This window comes from Loxodonta africana, chromosome X, assembly GCF_030014295.1.
Source record: "Loxodonta africana isolate mLoxAfr1 chromosome X, mLoxAfr1.hap2, whole genome shotgun sequence".
Classification (NCBI taxonomy): domain Eukaryota; kingdom Metazoa; phylum Chordata; class Mammalia; order Proboscidea; family Elephantidae; genus Loxodonta; species Loxodonta africana.
The window spans coordinates 19,966,926-19,989,205 of record NC_087369.1 but is presented as its reverse complement, the minus strand read 5'-3'; the positions used below and the strand labels follow the sequence as shown (position 1 = coordinate 19,989,205).

The 22,280-nt window shown below is 43.7% G+C and overlaps 1 non-coding gene across 1 annotated transcript; it reads right to left on the bottom strand.

Annotated features, from left to right (window-relative positions):
* Nucleotides 1–18,261: 18,261 nt before the first annotated feature.
* TRNAV-UAC (transfer RNA valine (anticodon UAC)) lies at nucleotides 18,262–18,334 on the bottom strand. Its single transcript has one exon. It is a non-coding gene; the product is annotated as a tRNA-Val (tRNA).
* Nucleotides 18,335–22,280: the final 3,946 nt, after the last annotated feature.

Sequence of the window (22,280 nt, the reverse complement as noted above, 5' to 3'; positions counted from 1 at the left end):
GGAAACCCTATGGGACACTTCTACTCTGTCCTGTGGGGTCACGATGAGTTGGAATCGACTTGACAGCAATGGGTATCATTTGGAGGAGATGGGTTGATATGAAAAGGCATGGAAGCTGTGGGGTGAACCTGATCTACCTGTACAGTTGCCTCGAGTCTTGATTTCACATCCTCTAAAAGAAATTCTTGACCAGCTTTACAGATAAAAATCCAATATGGCTTCCAAAATGCTTAAGAAGATAAAAAGATGCAATGCTTATTTTACTCATTAGCCAGCCTTTTTACAATCAAGGGACACTTTATATATTTTTAAATAGAACTCAAAATATGCTACTTCATGTCCTGATGACTGCAGGTTACTTCAACATGCATAAAAAAATCAAGATGGACTGATAGATGCATGGGTAGAAGGATGGATAGATATGCGATGAAGAAAATGAGTAAAATGTTAATTGTACAATCTGGGTGGTGGGCATATGGAAGTTTGCTGTGCAATTCTTTCAACTCTTCAGTATGTTAAAATTTCTCAGAATAAAAATGTTGGAGAAAGTGCTACTTTGATGGAGACATACATGCTGCTTTATGATTTCAAGCTCAAGATTTCACACAAAGTCACGAGCAAATCACTGCTAGCCAGCCTCAGTACTGTATTCCAACTTAACTAGGACCAGGGCCAGATACAAACACACACACACACATACGACATAAAACATTAACTTGCATTGCCAAAGTAATCCAAAATAGAGACCACTTATTACTCTGCACATGTCAGTAAGAGTTGTCCCTGAATCCACCTCATCAGCTGCTCAATAGACTCTTGCAAAAATGGACTTAAAGCTGACCCAGGGAAGACGTATACATATTGTTTCTCATTTGTTTTATTTCTTATATTTAGGGCTATGCCTAACCTGTGTGTAATTCTCTTCTCCAAAATAGATATAGGTTGGAATTATATAGAAAGCACACCTAGCTGGACACACCTCTTTCCAAGAACGACGCCCAGCTGCTTAATGCATATGGGATTTCTTTTGGGGGTGATGAAAATGCTCAAAAATGGATTGTGGTGATGGTTGTACAGCTCTGTGAATACACTAAAACCCATTGAGTTGTACACTTTAAATACTAGATGAATTGTATGGGTTGTGAATATTATCTCAATAAAATTGTTAATTAAAAAAATGTATGCAGTAGAATATACAGGGGGTTACACTATAAAAGTCCCTGACCCACGTGTGTGAGCTACCAGGGTCTATATCCTTGCTTCTCAAATGTGGTCCTCAGAGCTGCAGCACTGGCATCACCTGAGAACTTGTTAGAAATGCAGAGTCTCAGGCCCATCCCAGACCCTGAGACAGAATTCACTCACTGCACATAGCCTTCTAGGCTGACTTAAAGCTTTGGAAAAGTTTTCAGGTATATACCCGTTGCCCTCCAGTCGATTGTGACTCACAGTGACTCTATAGGACAAAACAGAACTGTCCCATAGGGTCCCAGGGAGCAGCTGGTAGATTCAAACTGCCCACCTTTTGGTTAGCAGCCAAACACTTAACCACTGTGCCACCAGGACTCAGGTATATAGAACCACAGAATTTTATCAGTGCTTCAAAACAAAACAAACCATGGAAACAAATGATCTTTGCTCCCTTTGAGAAATGAGCTGCTCTTAGAAAATACATAGTAAAGTAACTAGAGGGTGCCTGCTTTAAGACAGTAGATGGCAGTGTAGGACGTGAGGGAGGGGGAGGAAAGAGTGGTGTGTGACTGCCAATGGGTACAGGGCTTCTCTTCGGGGTGATGAAAAATATTCTGGAATTAGATAGTGATGATCAGGGCACAACTTGGTAAATATACCAAAAACCACTGAATTGCAAGGACAACTTTTATGCTGTGTGAATTGTATCTCAATAAAGCTGTTGTAAAAAAAAAAAGTCAGTGAATCAGACTGGAGAGGCATTTTGTGGAGCTGGTAGTAGTATTTTGCAGTGCCTAGAAACCTCACTTAATTCACTTATACCAGGACTTCTCAACCTCAGCACTATTGACATTTAAGGCTGGATAATTCTTTATCGTACGGGGCTCTCCCATGCATTGTGGAATATTTAGCAGCATCCCTGGCCTTACTCACTAGATCCTAGTAGCGCCCTCCCAGTTGTGGCACCAAAGCTATCTACAGATAAGGCAGACCTTGCCAAATGTCTCCTGGGGGCACAAAATCGATCTCAGTTGAGAACCACAAACTTACACATAAAGTTGGCACTGCCTTTATGATAAGGAAACTTTTCCTTAAAAAATAATCTATGATTCCCTGGCTTTGAAAAATTTCCTTTTGTCTCCCTCCCACCCCCCTCCCCACCCCCAGTGGTGGTGTTAAAAAACTGGTCAAATTCTTATAACAACTTTCCAGGTGCCTAAACCCTTTATTTATGGAGCCCTAGTAGCACAAAAAAAAAAAAAAAATTTTTTTTTTTTTTTTTAGTAGCACAATGGAAACCCTGGTGGTGTGTGGTTAAGAGCTATGGCTGCTAACCAAAAGGTCAGCAGTTCATAATCCACCAGGCACTCCTTGGAAAACATATGGGGCAGTTCTACACTGTCCAACAGATTTTTACCTCTTATGCATTAGGTGCTCTGTCCTATAGGTCACTATGAGTCGAAATTGACTGGACGGCCTCGGGTTTGGTTTTGGTTTAGTGATGCAAGAGGAGCCCTGGTGGCATAGTGGTTAAGTGCTCAACTGCTAACTGAAAGGTTAGCAGTTTGAACCCACCAGTCGAACCTATCAGCCATTCCTTGGGAGAAGGATGTGGCAGTCTGCTTCTGTGAAGATTTACAGCCTTGGAAACCCTACGAGGGCAGCTCTACTCTGTCCTATAGGGTTGCTTTGGGTTGAAATTGACTCGATGGCAATGGGTAAACCCTTTCTTTATTGATGAACTTCAGTCTTTTGCCTTATTAACGTCTGCAACTTTTCCTCCTATGCCCTGTTTTTCCAGTTTTGAATTATTTTTAGAACTAATTGATCGTTATCTATTTCTTAGAGTTTCCTTTAAAATGGGAAGCCAAAATGAAACAATGTCTGTCTCCGTCAGGGCCAGGCAGGAAAAGGGAACCCACTCTAGATATTCTAGATATTCTCTCCAGAGGGAACATAACGGAGGGATGCTTACAAAAGGGTTGGAACTGCTGAAGAAGCAGAAGGGGAAAGGCGAGGGTACCCAGAGATTACTGACTGCAGGAACCCTTTCACCCCTAGGACCAGAACACAAAGGGCAGCTGGAGTCCCTTGAGTCCAGGAAGCCCATGCTGCTGTGCTTGCTGCTCCTGGAACTCATGTGGCAGCCTCCTTGCAGGAGGCCAAGTGCCTGTACTCCCACCAGAATGGCAGGAGCCCCATGGCGACCCCATCAAAGGGTGGTGGTTTTTCTAATGAAGAAATTACAGTATAATGCTCAGTGCAAACAAGTAAAGCATATGTGATGATAACAGCTGCCATTTCCTGAGCAAGTACTACACGCAGGCATCTCACATACATTGCCTCATTCAATGAGGTAGTAATTCTCACGGAAATCCTATGGAATAGGTACAATCTCCACTTTATAGGTGAGAAGGTGGGACTTTAAGAAAGGTGAAGATTCCACCAGCAGGTAAGGTAAGCTCATGAAGGAAAGGCTTTGTCTTTTTTGTTCACCCTCATATTCCCAGTGCCACTTAAGAGATCATTCTTTTTTGAATGAATAAATGAATGAAAGTTTCACAACGAATAAGGGTAGAGACAGAGTTCAAACCCGGTCTTTCTGCCTTCAAAGTTCGTGTTTTTAATCACAACACACTGCTGTCTCCCAGAAGTTCACCATGAACTATGGGGGAAAAAATACATGTGTGTGTGTGTGTGTGTGTGTATACAATAAAACCTGTAAAACCTGGGACCTGCCTAAGGCAGAAACCTGTCAGAGAAGGAAAACTCAAATATTTTCCACTAAAACAAGCAATAGAAAAGTGGTAAGACTGCACCCTCTCAAAGGTGTAAAACTTGAGAGACCCAGAAAAACAAAGCAGTCTCGTCAAGTTCTGGCTCTCACAGGTTTCATTGTGTGTGTGTGTGTGTGTGTGTGTATACATATATATAAACCGGTTACCATTGAGTTGATTCCAACCCATAGCGACTCTATAAAACAGAGTAGAACTGCCCCATAGGGTTTCCAAGGCTGGAAACTTTAGAGAAGAAGACAGCCACATCTTTCTCCCACAGAGCAGCTGGTGGGTTCGAACAGCTGACCTTTCAGCTAACAGGCAAGCACTTTAACCACTGTGCCACCAGAGCTCCTATATGTGTGTGTGTGTGTGTCAATCAGAGCAGATTAGGAAAAAATATGTTAAAATGTTCAAAAAATGCTAAAGTGTTACAACTGATTAAAAGATTACCTCTGGTTGATGAACTTGAGGGTGATTTTTCCCCTTTTATATCTTTTTTGTACTATGCATATTTTTTTACGGTAAGCATAAACTGCTTTTATAATCAGAACAAATATGTAATTGAATGCATCTCTTAGAAATCAGTACTAAAGAGAGGCAGGTTTCGTTTCCCTTTTCTGACATGGCATGCTTGCTGGCGGTTGCCACGGTGGGAGGAGTAAGGTCTGGATCTCAGCCCAGCCTCTGTTCTCAGCACCGGGTACAGGAGCCTGTTGGCACCTGGGTTGCAGTCTGTTGCTCCCCCTGCTGAACAAATCAGGGCAGCCGGGGAATAACAACGGAAGCAGGTGTGCTTTTTATTGTTACACTGTAAATTCATATTTCTAGTACATTGTTACTTTGAGTATTGTGGCAGATCCTTGGGTGCACTGCCCAGGTTCCTCTTCACTGAAGGGCTTGGCCCAGCTGCTGGGAGTGCTGTTGCAGGCAGCCTTCAGCTATTGGCCCGTTGTGGTTGCCTTGGCTGCAGAGAGCCACCTGGCCCAGGTGGCCTGTATCCAATGACTGATGGATGCAAGGATAGGAAGGCCTGGCCATCTTGGCCCAACCCAGGACAACTCTGAAAGGCAGAGTTCTAGCAAATTCTAGCTTCAGAACTTCCTGGAAGCTGTGGTGGGCCTGCACCGCAGCTGTACTTCTCCTTCTGCCCAGTCCCGCTTCCCTCCCTTCCACTGGTGTTGATCCCACGGGCTCATTTTAATAAACATCCTGGGGACTCAGCCTGCAGCAAGTCTCAAGTCTTTTGTTGTTGTTGTTTTCACTAAAAATTCATCTCACATTCAGAAGAGAAAGGGGGAACATTATAGGAGGAAGTGAGGAGTGGAAGGGCACTTTATAATTTGCAAGATATCAGTACAGACAAATTTTTCATCAACCAAGAAAACTCTATTGCCACTAGGTGACTCAGGCTGAGATAACATCTGAAGTGTCACTACTCTAGGGGAATCAGAAAAGCCTCCCTAACCTGTCCCTACAATTTCATCTAGTGCTGGCATTTGGGGACTAGTGGCCCTTCTGTGGCCCTCAAATCTTCTTCCTCGTGGAGAGACATACTGGGCACAGTAACGTCCCCAGTTCTCAACCACCTGCCTACCCAGTTACCCTTGGCTTTATCTAGCTTGTCACCAGAAGGAACCCTTACCGCTCTTAAGATCAAACCCAAGGAAAGAAAAAGTCTGACAATTCTTCTAAAGTAGGCTAAATGTTTAAAATGTGAAGTGGTTGCTTCAGGGATAGGAATATAGAGAATAAATGTTGAGACCATGTGCTGCTCCAGAACAGACCAGGGAAGAAAGGAAGTGATTGGAAGCATTGGTTGGTAGTAGTAGGAAGGGAAGCAGGTAGGCCATCCAGGGCCCAGCTAAAGAACCGAGAAGGGGTTGGGGGAACATCCCGGGTACCATAAGGGGACCTATCACAATTCACCTCTGTCCCCTTCTGCTCCCAGCCCCACCCGTCTCTGACCACTTACCATATTGCCCACCTCTGTTCCTGGGCACAGAGCCTCCAACTGTACCTTAGAGCTAGGTAAGTGACACTTTCACTGCCCTGCCCGGCAGGGGCAGTTGGTGGGGGAAGGCTCCTAGAACAGACGACTCCCTGGCATTCCAAGTCAGAATGGCAGCACGTTTTTCCACAAAACACTGCTGTCATAAATGGTGGCTGGGCTCCATGATACTACTGTACTTCTGGGCCATTGGTTAAATTTGCTTTTCAGCCTGACCTGGGCCCTTCATCAACCTCTATAACCCTGTTTCTGAGAGAAAATTTTTTAGCAAAACCTCTTTGTAAGTTGAAGCTCCTCTTCTCTATAAATATATGTGTGTGTGTATATATGTATGTATATGACTCTACATACATATGGAGAGAGAGATGCTGTAGATCTGTGTATATATATACACACATACTCCAGGCATTAATCAGAGGTTATAGTAAACTCTTACGGTTTTCCAAAATTATAAATTTCTGGTAATGTACATAAAATTCCCTCCTTCCTTCGTTTAGTTGTAGCAAATTTCTATAGCCCACAGGAAGATATGATGAGGGAAACCTGCATGTGGGCCCCTCCCTGCAGTACCATATTCCTTTCACATGCATACCCTCCGCTTTGCTACAGCTCTGCGGCTCACCAGCAGGGTGACTTTGGACAAGTAACTTCACCTCCCTAAATCTTGCTTCCCTCAAAATTGTAACTACCTTAGATTAACTGGAGCCCTGGTGGCACAGTGGTTAAGAGCTCTGCCGCTAGCCACAAGGTGGACAGTTCAAGTCAACCAGCAGCTCCTCAGAAACCCTATGGTGTCATTATGAGTTGGAATTGACTCGAGGCAACAGGTTTGGGTTTGTGTGTGTGTGTTTGTGTGTATGTGTGTAGATTAACTGGAGATCAAAAAAAGATCAGGTTTTATTACCATAAAGTGACTACCACTGAAATGAGTGCATCCAAGCCTATGTTTACTCATCAGCCAAATGATTTCTTTGCCTCTGTCTTTCAGAGTGAATAGTTTCAAAAGATTTCTTTTGAAATGCCAGACTGGGGAAAATAATTAGTCACAGTTAAACAATTTGGGGGAGCGAAGGTGACAAATTGACACCATCCTGAGAAATCGTCTGTTTATATTAAATGTTTAATCTCTTCACTTTTTTCCCTTTGCGTGTTGTTCTGATGATGGCATCCAATTTAGTGGTAACTATTACTCAGATATCTGTGTTCTCACCCTCTTCCCAGCTTTGTACATTTTGTTTCTTTTGTAACTCAAATAAAAGTCAGCATCTACTTAATCCAGTCTCCATACTGAGTGTCATTCAAAGAAATATGGCCCAGCCTCCAAAAGTAATTAAGCTTCACAGGAATCCCTATACCCGTTGCTGTAGAGTCGATTTCAACTCATAAGACCCTATAGGACAGAGTAGAACTGCCCCATAGAGTTTTCCAAGGAGTGCCTGGCGGATTTGAACTGCTCACCCTTTGATCAACAGCCGGAGCCCTTAACCACTATGCAGCCAGGGTTTCCAAGGGGTCCCTAAGTGGTGCAAATGGTTTGGGCTAGCTACTAACAGAAAAGTCGGCAGTTTGAGTCCACCCGGCAGTGCCATGGAAGAAAATCCTATCATCTACTTCCACAAGATTATAATTACAGACAGTCCCTGAACTAAGAACGAGTTCCGCTCCTAAGTCTGTCTTTAAAATGAACTTGTACGTACGTCAAAACAATTAGGGATGGTTCGTATCTAACATCGGTTAGTCAAGTATTTGTTTCAGTATATACTATCTATAGTGGGAAACCCTGGTGGCATAGTGAGTAAGAGCTGTGGCTGCTAACCAAAATAGGTCGGCAGTTCAAATCTACCAGGTGCTCCTTGAGAACTCTATGGGGCAGTTCTACTCTGTTTTAGGGTCACTATGAGTCGGAATTAAAAAATTGAGTTGGAATCGACTTGAGGGCACTGGGTTTGGGTTTTTTTTTTTTTTTGTATGAGTTGGAATGACTCCATGGCAACGGATATATATAGTGTACCTTTCTATGCATAAAAAGCATTAAAGAAACACTTCCAGATACACTGAAACATCTTGAACATAATAACATAGTAATAATAATAATGCTTTGATGTGTGTTGCAAAAGAGCACCTGTTTGTTATTATGAATCGTTGTATATACCTCGAATTCTTAGTAGAATAGGTTTACAGGGATTGGTTCCTAACTACAGGTTGTGCATAAATCAGGGACTACCTGCATTGAAAACCCTATGAAGCGTAGTTACACTCTGAGGTCCCCATAAGTCAGAACTGACTCAAGGGCAAGAGGTTTGGTTTTTTGTTTTGTTTTGTTTGTTTGGAGTCCCTAAAAGAGTGCAAAAGGATCCACAATGCTTCTTATAGTCCGGTTTTCCCTTTCCTTTCACTTGCAATAGCTCTCCTGTCAGTGCCCTGAAATTCTTCATCAATCTCTAGCTCTCCACTTACCAAAAAAAAAAACCTTCCTACAACGCCACCTAACCCACGTGACTTTCTCCCTTCTCAACCGTCCCACCTACTTTACCTTCTCTTCTTCCTGCTAGCAGCTCTTGTTCTCCTTTCCAATGTAATCGTGTGAAATCAGCCATGCTCCTTGCAGTTCTCCAGCTTTCTCTTCAGTACAGAGATGGTCCCAGAACTTTTCATAGAAGGGGCCCAGGGCCACAAGCCGGCCTAGAGAACCTCTCCAAAAGTCTGTGTGTTTATATCAACACACCGTTTTTATTTAGATTGTATATTTATTTGGGAGTCTCTGGTGGTTGCTATAGGGCCGCTATGAGTTGGAATTGACTCGCCCACAACAGGTTTGGTTTGATTTGGGTTTGGTGGCACACACGGTTAATGTGCTTGACTGCTAACTGAAAGGTTGGAGGTTTGAGAATACCCAGAAGTGCCTCGGAAGAAAGACCTGGCAATCTACTTCCAAAAAAATCAGTCCTTGAAAAGCCTATGGAGCACAGTCCTACTCTGACACACGTGAGGTCATCATGAGTCAGCTTGACAGCAACTGGTTTTATATTTATTTAGATTTATATTTTTTGGGGTAGCTTGCATGGAGGTGAGGACTGAAGAGATTATTTGTGGCATGCAAGCCCCTACCACGAGTCCACTTTTCCCATGACCAAATCCATCTAATTGTCCATCTCATTGACTTTGAGCTGTTTGCCTGCTCCACTGTGTGACCTTATGTCTCATCCTTTCCCAGCTCTGAGGCCTGCTCTATCCTAATCAAGCAAACCTGCCTCCTGATCCCTTTTGACTTTGGCCTCTATGACTGGGCCTCTAGTGCCTTATGTCCCTACCCTCCTGCCTCCTCTCCATCAAAAAAAAAGAAAAGCTTACACTTGAGGGCCAGTTCCCCATAAGACTCAGTGCTCAGTGCACATATCTAATAGCACTGTGCCCAGACAGGGTCCACTGGAAAGACCAAATACAGACATTTGTTCCAAAAGCCAGAGACATGATCTAAATTGCCTTGTGAGGTTGATTTATAAGTCAGAGGGAGACCAAACTCGTATGAAAAACAGCTTAGGTACAAGTAAGGAGGATTCAGGCCCATTGCCATGGTTGATCTGAGGTATCCATTTGCATAAAGGCAGTAGAGTGGTTAAGAGCATAGACTCTGGCACCAGGCTGCTTTGGTTCAAATTCTGGCACAGCCACTTGCCAGCTATCTGACCTTGGGCAAGTTACCTAACTGCTTTGTGTCTCAGTTTACTCATCTACAAAATGGGGACACTAATCATACTTATCTGGTGGGGTTATTGAGAGGATTAAATGGATTAACACATGTGAAGGATTTAAAACAGTGACTGGCACATAGTAACCCACCCATTAAATGTTAGCTCCATCTCATTGAGGGTTTCCCTTATTTTTGCTGACCCTCTACTTTACAGAACATGATGGCCTTTTCTAGAGATTGGCCTTTCCTGCCTGACAACATGTCCTAAGTAAGCAAATGGAAGCCTCTCCATCCTTGCTTTCTAAGGAATGTTTTGGTTGCATTTTACAATAGTCACAACAATGGACCCAAGCACGTCAACAGTCATGGAGATGGCACAGGACCAGGCAACACTTCCTCCTGTTGTACATGGAGGCACCATGAATTAGAGCTGACTCAACAGCAACAAGTGTTAGCTGATGTTATTATGAAGTCAGCACAGGCAGGCACTGTGAAACCAATATTCATGTGAATACATCAACTAAAACCACCATGTCTCCACCATTCTGGCTCTGCTCCAGGCCTGTAACAACACCAGCCATAGCCACACACCAGCCCAGGTGAAACCTGAACAGTTAATCATGTGGCACATACTATGTCAAGGTGCCAGACTTGGAATGCCAGCTTCTTATTTTCATCTGCTCAACTTCTCTCGGCACTAGGTTTTGGTTTGGGTTCAACTTCTCTCTCTCAAACCCCCACCCAGCTTTTCACTGTCTAATTTTGTAACTCCACCAGTTTACCCAGGCCATGTATGATGCCTTGACTACCCAGTTAACCATTTCAGTATATTTTTCGTTAATACCTATGTCTCATTTTTAACCTTCTGCCAAGTCTACGGCCAAAATTCCATGCTGAATCTTTCAAACAATCTTTTTCTATTCGTGTGGTCTACTGACCATTTCTAAAAGATGCTATAGAGGAGAAATGATGTCTCAGAAAATGAGCTTAGGTTGTCCAACTTCAACTGATGTTCAATGCTGTTGAATAATCTTCTGACTCATCTCTTTGTCTCTGACACCAAGACCTCTCCCAAGAAACTTCCCTCTCGCTTCAAGCCTCCAATTCTACCCACCTCCCTTATCCTCCCCTTTGACTTTACTGACGTTAGGTCCTCAAACATGATTCTCTTTCTCTACATCTATCCCTTTCTTTCTTCTTTACTGTGTTATTAGAAGTGTTACTCCTCTTTTTAAAGGAAACCCCTCATGACGACTATATCCAATCTATGATCCGGGATTGGATTATGCATCGGGGGGAAGAGTTGTTATAAAGGATAGTATTGAGACAATACATGAAATTTGGATATGGGCTATGTATTAGATATTAGATACTAATAGCATTGTATTAATATTAAATTTCCTGAATTTCATGAGTACGCTATGGCTACATAGGGAAATATTCTTGTTTTTAGGAGAGGCATACTGAAGTATTTAGGGGAGGTTATGATTTCTACAATTTACAGTCAGACAGTTAAAAAAATATATAAATAAGTATAATGTGTATATACGTTATATGTAATAGCACGTTACTTTTATCTGTTGGCATGTGTGTATATATATCTATATATAGAAACACATAAGACACACAGGGCATTCAAATGCATATGAAAACCGGACTTAGTAGATCTGTTGAGACTGGGGGGACCCCTTAATCTATGGCCTAGAAACCGTCTTTAAAACTTGAACTAAAACTATCCCATGAAACCATCAGTAAACTAAACAATAAAAAAAAAAGTTTAGCCCAATTAATAATGTTTGCCTTGAGCATTACACTCTTATAAGAAATTATCTATATGAGTTCAAACTGACAACAGTTCATCTCAAGCCTGGATGAGAACTTTAAGAGGCAGAGAGTCTAAATTAATGGTATGTCGCAATATGGGTAGAGACAGAATGGTGAGACAGTGTGAAGTATGTAACCAACATTATTGAACTGCACATGTAGAAATTGTGAACGGATGTGTTTGGTTGTATATATTGCCACCAAAAATAAATTAAAAAAAACACATAGGGCATAAAGGAATTCAGCAGTTCACTGTAATATTCATATAACATTTCTATAGTTTCAATTATTTTTTCTGAATAAACCAGACTGTATTTCAGGCAAGTTCAGTGTCATGGATTGAATTGTGTCCCCCCAAAAAATATGTGTCAACTTGGTTAGGCTGTGATTCCCAGTATTGTGTGGTTGTTCTCCATTTTGTGATTGTAATTTTACCTTAAGAAGATTAGGGTGGGGTTGTAACACCACCCTTACACAGGTCACCCCCCTGATCCAAGGTAAAGGGAGTTGCCCTGGGGTGTGGCCTGCACCACCTTTTATCTCTCAAGAGATAAAAGGAAAGGAAGCAGAGAGTTGGGGACCTCACACCACCAAGAGAGCAGCACCAGGAGCAGAGCGTGTCCTTTGGACTCAGGATCCCTGTGCCTGACAAGCTCCTCGACCATGGGAAGATTGAGGACAAGAACCTTTTTCCAGAGCCAACAGAGACAGAAAGCCTTCCCCTGGAGCTGACATCCTGACTTTGGACTTGTAACCTACTAGGCTATGAGAAAATAAATTTCTCTTTGTTAAAGCCATCCACTTGGGGTATTTCTATTATAGCAGCACTAGATAACTAAGACTTTCAGTAACTCATTTATCTCCTCAGAAGCTTCCCCCGAATAAAATTTCTAGATAGAACCATTTGAGTTGAAGAAATTTGTTAAGTTCTTTTTTAGGCATACATGTACAATACAAGCACATATACCTTTATCAGTTCATGCAAGAAAACTTCAGTGATTCAGTGAAGGATCAGTTTAAGTAATAATATGTTTGGCATGATGGCTTTCTCTACTAATTACTGTTAATTGCTATTTAAGAAGATATTTATTGCTTCCAAACACATAAAAAAAATTTAATAAAAGACCAACTCCTTCCTTTGGTGCTCATGATTTAAATCTTCCCTGGCCCTTCACAGTTACCAGCCCTACGAGAATTCCTTACCCTTCCAGCTCTTGGAGCTACATCAGTCCCTTCCTCTCCTCTTCAATTACACACAGGTCTTCACTACCAAGAAAAGCCTTTCACTGCCTCCTCTAGTTACCATTCATTTCTCTCTTTTCTTTACCAGTCCACTTCTTGAACATATGGTCAATATCCTCTGCCTTTCTGCTGAAAATATCATGGTGTGGACAGAATGAGAATATGGAGCCCAAGCAGGAGTGACACTTGGAGCCAGAGGTTTTGCAACTCAATAAATATTCTGATCCAACTCAGTAAATATTGCATTAGTCACTGTGCTGGGCCCTGGGATAGAAATTGAATCAAACACGGCAAGGCCAGTCACTGGTTTAAGGTCACAGATAGTAATTGATAGAGCCTGGATGTATACCCAGGCGTGTGACTCCAGAATCATCTTTGGGTAGAATTATTTAATGACCAATAGAGGGGCAAGAAATTTGCTGTTGGGTTGCAGAGGAAGACACACTTCAATATTTGGGTTATTTCAAGATAGATGGGAAATGATGGAACTGGGAAAATGACAGCTAACTGAGAGAATTAAAAATTGGCAAAGACTCCAGGTCCTAGGCATTTGTGACTGGCCAGAGCTGAAAGTTAGTCACCGTTTGAAATACCTCTGAACTTGATGCTGCCCTACCCAAAGGATGCTGGATGGGCTTGCAATCACCAGAGGCCCATGGAAACCTGGCTCTCCTCTTCTGCTGATCAGTTTGGCCTTAGAGGCCGTACCCTTCCCAAGTTCTGCTTCCCCCTTTGATGGAGTTCTACCTCTTTCTCAAATTTCTTCTACCTTCTTACTCCTTATTTTCTAAGAAAAGGCCTTTGGCACACCTTTTTCTCTCTTGATCACTTCTTTTAAAATCATGCATAATCCCATGGTTTCTAAGTGCCCAGATCTGAATCTGTAGCTCTGACTGGCCTGCCCTCCCAAGCCACCAGTCTCAAATCTCCTGTTTAATGGACTAGCCACTTAGATGTCACATTAGCCTCAAATTTTATACAAATGAACTTCTAATCTTCTCAAAGCTACCTGCCCTTCCCAGCTCTGCTTATTGTCCTTGCTGCTATTAGTTGTTGATGAGTTGGCCTCTGACTCATGGCAACCCCAGGCACAACCCATCCCCATGATTGGTTGCAGACCAGACCATTGTGATCCATAGTGTTTTCATTGGCTAATTTTCAGAAGATCCCTGGCCTTTCTTCCTAGTCCGTCTTATCCTGAAAGCTCTGCCAAAACTGGTTCAGCATCATAGCAACACACAAGCCTCCACTGACAGACAGGTGGCGGGTATACATGAGGTACATTGGCCAGGAATTGAACCTGAGTCTCCTGCACGGAAGGTGAGAATTCTACCACTGAACCTCCACTGCCTCTCACTGTTGTCCATAAGGCACCACTATTCTCCCAAACCTTGGAGCCCTCTTTAATTTCTCCTTAGCCTTCTGGATGCAACAGTCACTGAGTTCTGTCAATGTCAGTTCTTTTCACTCCAGGGGTTATGGTTCTAGTTCAGGCCACTACCTTCACACATCTTAACGATGACTTTGGCCTCCTAATAGTTTCTCCTGTCTCCAGTTCTCTCTCCCCTTCAGTCCATGCTGGGTGCTGTTGCCAAATGGATCTGCCTAAATCACAGCTTGGATTGTGTCACTGTTTGGCTAAGAAAAGCTTTATGACTACTGCCCATGCTCTACAAAGTAAGATCCAGGCACCTCAAGGAATCTGGGAGGCCTTTTGGAGGCTACTCCTTGCCTGGCAGGTGGAGACATGAGCAAAATGACCTAGGTGGGAAGAAGCTTTGGGTTTAACAGAGTCCTGCTCCCACCAGCTCTCCATCCTAAACCATGACTGCAGACCTACACACTCTGATGACCTTTTGGGGTGCCTGGTGCTTGGGAACCACCACTCTTCCAAAATTACATTTTCATTGTTGGTAGTGCTAACGCTCTTCCTGCCACTATCCAAATCCCAGCCAGCCTTCAAGACCCTATTCTGTTCCAACTGTTCATGAGGCTTTCCACAAATCTTCTAGCACAGTATTCCTTCCCTCTTCTGAACTTCTGTATGGGAGTTTATTTTGAATACTACCCATTTGAGAATCAGTTACCTCCTGCCATCACCAGATTTCTTGTACTGCCATGTTGAATTGCTAGTTTTCTCTATGTCTTTGTACGTTCTGTGCCAAGCAAGTGCTTGGTTAAATTTAATGGCTATCTCCAGAGTAGTTAACATTGTTAAATTTTTAAATATTGTAAACACACAGAATAAAGACAATATAACAGACAACCATGTCACTACCAACACCCAGATTTAACAGATGCTAAAATTTTTCCCAAGCTGTTTCAGAACTCTTAAAAAAGAAAAAAAAATTACAGAGAACAGTTAAAGCCCACCTGCTCCCCCCACTCGTATATATATATATATATATATATATATATATACACCTATTCCTTCTCTTTGTCTCCAGAGGTAACCCTTGTCCTCATTCCCATGAATGTTTGTACTTTTAAGTACATATGTATGCTTCCATACATAATAATGTATACAATTGCTTGTGTGGTTTAATATTTTACATAAATAGCATATTGTACCTAACCCGTTCCAGTGAGACTTTTTTTTTTCACCTAAAGTTAAGTTTGCAAGAACTATACATATTGATACCTTCATTCATTTTAACTGGTCATTCATTGTAACGGTTGTATCAGCCAGGGTTTCAATAAAAAATGTATGACACCCAAAGGATTTAAGCAAAGAGAGTTTACTGAAGTGACTCTGTAGAGGTGTAGTCAGGGCTAAGGGAACCAAGAAGGAATGATGAAGCACCAGCAATGAATACATCAGGAATCTTTTGTGCTCATTAGCTTGGCACCAAATTCACCCTTCATTGTCAACTCTGGGAAAATGAATCTGAGCCCTTTAAATATCTTTCCTTTGCCAGCTGGCAGGATGTTAAGCATTGTCATAGAGGGTAGGAGACAGACATTGCAGAAGAAAGGGTTTCGTTTCCTGGTTTTCGTGTGCTGGTTTGGCAGCTTCTCCCGTGTGTAGTTCCTGCAGCACTGGAAACTTCTCCTGCACCTGGCTCCGCGGTAACCAGCAGCACCAGGGGCCAGCAAGTTACCCTGGCAGCCACCTCAAGTGGTTTTACAGTCTCCAGTGAGACACCTCCCTGTGAACAGCATTGCTTGGGATCCTAGAAAGAACGTTTGCAGAAGTTTCAGAACACAGATTTCCAGTAAGTTCCACTGGCGCAACACCACAGCAACTTCTGTGTTTTAGTGACACATGACCTTGCCCTCCCAACAAGATCTGGATCTTAGCCCTAGAGCAGGAAAGGGCTCTTCCTTGGGTGTTTGTTGCAGCCATAGGGTGGTGGCTGCTTCTCATATCTGCTATTCCTATACTCTTCAGAATTCTCTTTACTTCTTGTAGCCAATCCCTGATTCCCCCAGTCCCCTGTTGTAATTAATAATTCCTTATATTAATCTTTCCTTGTTTGGTTTCAGCAAAGATCTACAGAAGAATCCTGATCAAAAGGGGAAAATGTAGAACAGAATTTCAAATTCTCATGGAATCCAGGCTTCCTGGAGTCATGGAGGCTGGATGAACCCCTTAAACCAAAAATATCTGAAGTCGTCTTTAAACCAGACAGTAGTTTAGTTTGATTAGCAAAGATAGCTGGATACAGCTCCCGCTCCCTCCATTGGCAAATGCCTCTTAGCAGGCCCATGGGAGTTCACCTTTGGAGCCCAGCTTCCTTCCCTTCCAGAGTCCCCTCCCCCTGGTGCCCTGTGCCCAGAAACCTGACTTTGGGGTCCCTCCCAGGCTTATACCCCTGAGCATTGGACTTGATTTTCTCCCTGGCAAATTTTGCTTGTTTGGGGGAATTTCTTTGCTGTCAGAGAGTGACCTTTATTACAAAGTAAGGTGACAGATTAATGCCCTGAAATGTGTTCCCTCCCGGGAGCAATTGTGATTTAAGCTGTAATCCAAAGGGCTGGAATTCTAACAATGAATTTTAAGAGACTCTCTCAGGGGCCTCTCTGACATTTAACATGTGTCAGAGCAACTTCTTCCTCCCATTCCAGTGGAAAGTCCTTCTCTTCTTTTTCTTTTTCGCCTTTTTCTCCATTAGCTAATTTTTTCTTTCCTCATCCAGAAGATTTCCTAACCTTCTGACCCGGGCGATGTAATCTTAAATAGATCCCCATTAAGCAGAAGATTGTCGTGTGTGATTTCCTGTTTCCCCTTTTCCACCAAGCTACAGGAAAAGAGTAGCTTCACGGCTGTCCCACACTGCCATCTAGTGCCTGAAGGCCGCAGGCACCCTCAAGTTACTTCACCGTACCTTCTCTAAGAGCAGTTTCTATGCTTGAAGGGAGAAAAGATGATTTTTCTTTGGTTTGTTTTTTGTTTAATTCTAGTTTGGTTTTGCTTAGGGTTTTTTTGTTTTGTTTTGTAACACTGGTAAACTTCTGTGGTTTTATATACCTGATAACTTTTCCAAAGCTTTAAGTCAGTTAAGAAGGCAATGTGCAGAGAGGGGATTCTGTCTCAAAGGTGTGGGGTGGGCCTGAGACTCTGCATTTCTAACAAGCTCTCAGGCAACGCCAGTGCTGCGGCTCCGAGGACCACATTTGAGTGGCAAGGATATAGACTGCGGTAGCTCACACACCTAGGCTGGGGGCTTTTACAGTGTAACCCCTTGTATATTCTCCCGCGCCCATTTTTGAACACTCTGTGATGCTGATGAAGCAAGACCGTCCTATGAGACCGGTCCACGAGGGAAGCTGAGGAATGTCCTCCTGCATCTACCTCAGGATACCTGGACCCAGCCCCTACCCCCTCCATTGGCCAATGCCTCTTAGCAGGCCCATGGGAGTTCACCTTTGGAGCCCAGCTTCCTTCGCTTCCAGAGTTCCCCCCCGCCCCGCCGCCCGGTGCCCTGTGCGCAGAAACCTGACTTTGGGGTCCCTCCCAGGCTTATACCCCTGAGCATTGGACTTGATTTTCTCCCCGGCAAATTTTGCCTGTTTGGGGGAATTTCTTTGCTGTCAGGGAGTGACCTTTATTACAAAGTAAGGTGACAGATTAATGCCCTGAAATGTGTTCCCTCCGGGAGCAATTGTGACTTAAGCAGTAATCCAAAGGGCTGGAATTCTAACAATGAATTTTAAGAGACTCTCTCAAGGGCCTCTCTGACATTTAACACGTGTCAAAGCAACTTCTTCCCATTCCAGTGGAAAGTCCTTCTCTCTTTTTTTCCTCCATAAGCTAATTTTTCCTTTCCTCATCCATAAGATTTCCCAATCTTCTGACTCGAGTGATGTGATTGTAAATAAACTCGTTGCCGTTGAGTTGATTCTTATAGGACGGAGTAGAACTGCCCCATAGCGTTTCCAAGCTGACTGCCACATCTTTCTCCCAGTGAGAGACTGGTGGACTCGAACCTCCTACCCTTTCGTTAATAGCCGAGCACTTAACCATTGCCTCACCAGAGCTCCCCATTACGCTACCAGGGCTTCTCAAAATAATATTCACGTGATGGTTCCACTGGGGCTCGAACCCAGGACCTTCTGCGTGTAAAGCAGACGTGATAACCACTACACTATGGAACCTTCACGGCCTCAAGAAACTCTCCCGATGAGACAGAAGACTGTCCTGTATGATTTTGTGTTTTCCCCTAAACTTACAGAACAAGAGTAGCTTCGCAGTTGTCCCACACTGCCACCTAATGTCCGAAAGCAGCAAGCTACTTTCTGCATCCCTCAGGTTACTTTACCGTGTGTGTATTTTCTACGAGCAGTTCTTTCCTTGAAGGGAGCAAAGATGGTTTCCTTGGTTTTCTGTGTTCTGTAATAAACTGTGGTTCTGTACGAGTGAAGCTTTTTAAAAGCGTAAAAACTCTTTAGGAGAATTTAAATACAATATTTAAAAAATTCTCTTAGGATTTTAATGATTCCAATTTTTGATTTGCGTTGTATCTTCATTTGAAAGGTGCCAGAAATGATGTTTTCATTCAATTAGGCTTTCAACCCATCGATATATTTAAAGCTGCCTGTTCAGGTGGCACAGTGGTTAAGAGCTCAGGCTGCTAAGCAAAAGGTCGGCAGTTTGAACCCACCGCCTGCTCCTTGGAAACCCTATGGGGCAGTTCTACTCTGTCCTATAGGGTCACTATAAACCGGAATCAACTGAACAACAATGTTTTTTTTTTTTTTTGGTCCAGGATTCCTATGTAATGAGAGCTCCCAGGCGCCTGGGCTGGAGCCTTACAAAACCCAGGTGGGGCAAGAGTTAGCTGCTGGGGTTCTACGCTTGCCCGCTTGCCCCCTGAGGAAAAGCTCAGAAGGGCTTTTTGGTGCCAAAGAGAGAGGGGGGCATCTCCCTCGCTCTCTCCCTCCCTCCCTCCCTCCCTCTTGGGGCCTAAAAAGTGATTAACTGTTGTTGTTAGCTGCCTTTGAGTTCCCTACCTCCCCTCCCTCCGCCCCCAACACACATACTCAGGGTGACCCCATGCACTATTGAAGTAAACACTGCCCTGTCCTGTGCCATTCCCATGATCGTTGCAGATCAGACCACTGTGATCCATAGAGTTTTCGTTGGTGATTTTCAGAAATAGATCACCAGGCCTTTCTTCCTAGTCCCACTTAGGCTGGAAGCTCCTCTGAAACCTGTTCAGCGTCCTAGCAGTACACAAGCCTCCATTGCCAGACAGACAGGTGGTGGCTGCTCTTGAGGTGCATTGGCTGGGAATCGAACTGCGTCTCCTGCACAGAAGGTGAAGATTCCACTACTGAACAGCCTACACTCAGCATCTGGGCGCCTAGACACCTGGCCATAGTGGTGCTGACAGCAACCAGGCAGCCCCTGTCCCCGTAACATCAGCTGTGGCTTTGAGCCCAGAGATAGCCTTTAGAAGCAATGAAAGTGTCTCTCCCTCCGACCCCACCCCCCTTGCCACAGGGGCACAAGTTCAGGTCTGCTTTTGCCCCAAACTTGTAATGAAACATTTTCCCACTTTTTCTTACCCTCTTCCTTTATCCATAGGGCTTAATCCTGGGTCCAAGGGAGTGAGGCGGTGAGACAATTGTGAGTAACTCATCCCTTTCTGGGGGCTCCTCCTCATAGCTAAGGCTCTGTCACTGTGCCGGGTTTGACTCTCCATTCCTGTAGGTTGAATTTATTCCCAGAAGGCTTCTCAGGTCATGTCTGAGTCCAGGTTGGCCTGTGTGACCGACAGAATAAGGCAGGGGTGATGGTACTGACTACGCAAGGTCATAAAAGGCACTGCAGCTTCCTCTTGGACCTTTTCTTGGATCATTCGCTCTGGCGGAGGCCAGCCCACGGCCTGAGGAGAGGCCCAGGTGGTAAGGAATCAAGACCTTCTGCTAACAGCCATGTGAGCGGGCCATCTTGGAAGCTGATCCTACATCTTGTCAGGCGGCACCTGGACTGTCGCCTGCAGCCAGAACCACTCAGCTAAGCCACTTCCCAATTTCTGATCTGCAGAAATTGTGAGATAATAAATGTTTGCTGTTTAAAGCTACTCTGTTCCCCCAATGGCTGACTTTTTGAAAGTATATAGCCAGGCCTTTCTGAAGCACCTCTGGGTGCACTCAAATTGCCAACCTTTCAGTTAGTAGTTGACTCCAAGCTACTGAGTTTTTTGTTTTTGTTTTTTAATTTTTATTGTGCATTAAGTAAAAATTTACAGAGCAAATTAGCTTCCATTCGATAGTTTGTACATAAAATGTTCCATGACATTGGTTTCATTCCCCACAATGTGTCAGCACTCTTCCCATTTCCATCCTAACTTCCCCTTTTCATTTCATCCTGATTTTCTATCCCTTCCTGCCTTTTCATCTTTGCTTTTGGGCAAATGTTGCCCTTTTGATCTCGTATAATTGATTGTTCAAAGAAGCACGCTCCCCTAGAATGTTATTGTTTATTTCATGGACCTGTCTATGTTTTGGCTGAAAGGTGGTCTCCAAGAATGGCTTCAGTTCCAGGTCAGAAGAGTTTCTTAGAACCATCGTCTCGGGGGCAAGCTACTAAGTGTTGAGGTAAATTGTTATGTAGCAACAGATGACTAATACATGTGCCAATCTTTGTGGTCAGGAAAGCCAGCTGATATAATCAGAAGCTCCACCAGAGCCAGAACCGAATAGAATGGGACAAGTGGCAGTTTCCCAGAGGAAAGCTGGGGTGCTAATATTGGAAGAATAGAGATCTTGCTGATCCTTAAAAGGAGGCTGGACAGGACAAAATAACACCTGTCAACTATAGTCCCCCATTCAAGCAGGATTTCAGCAGACTGCCAGTCCTCCAAATGTGCCCAGATGGGCCTGAAACTCAGCAGTAGACTGGGCCTGGGCTCTAATTACTACCACCACTACTACTACCACTACTGCTACTACCACCACCGCTACTACTACCGCCACTAGCACTACTACCACTACCACCACTACTACTACCACCACCATCACTAATACCACCACCATTACTACTACTACCACCACTACTGCTACTACCACCACCACTACTACTACCGCCACTAGCACTACTACCACTACCACCACCATCACTAATACCACCACCATTACTACTACTACCACCACTGCTGCTACTACTACTACCACCACCACCACCATCACTACTACTACCACTACCACTACTACTATTACTACTACCACCCCTACCCCACTACTACCACCACTACTACCACCACTACTGCTAGTACTACTACCACCACCACCACTACTACTACCACCACCATTACTACTACTACCACCACTGCTGCTACTACTACTACCACCACCACCACCATCACTACTACTACCACTACTACTATTACTACTACCACCCCTACCCCACTACTACCACCACTACTACCACCACTACTGCTAGTACTACTACCACCACCACCACTACTACTACCACCACCATTACTACTACTACCACCACTGCTGCTACTACTACTACCACCACCACCACCATCACTACTACTACCACTACCACTACTACTATTACTACTACCACACCTACCCCACTACTACCACCACTACTACCACCACTACTGCTAGTACTACTACCACCACCACCACTACTACTACCACCACCATTACTGCTACCACTACTACTACTACAACTACTACGACTGCTACTAGAAGATAAGTTAGTCCCTGTCCTAATTTTCCCCGTTACCAAGGGATTGGGCTTTGCTGTCAACTGTGTGACCTTGGGCAAACTACTTAACCTAAGACTTAGTTTCCTCATCTGTAAAATGGGGTAACAGTTGTATCTACCTCTCAGGGTGATTGTGAGGATTAAATGAACATACATGCTTAGTCTAGTGCTTCCCACTTGATGAATGCCAATAAATGTTGGGTATTTTTTTTTATTAGTATTATTATAATGGACTCAAAAATATCAACGATTGTGAAGATGGCACAGGACCGGGCAATGTTTCGTTCTGTTATACATAAGGGCGCCATGAGACAGAGCCGACTCGATGGCAGCTAACAGCAACATTAGTATTGGTTTCTATTTGTAGTAGGCTAA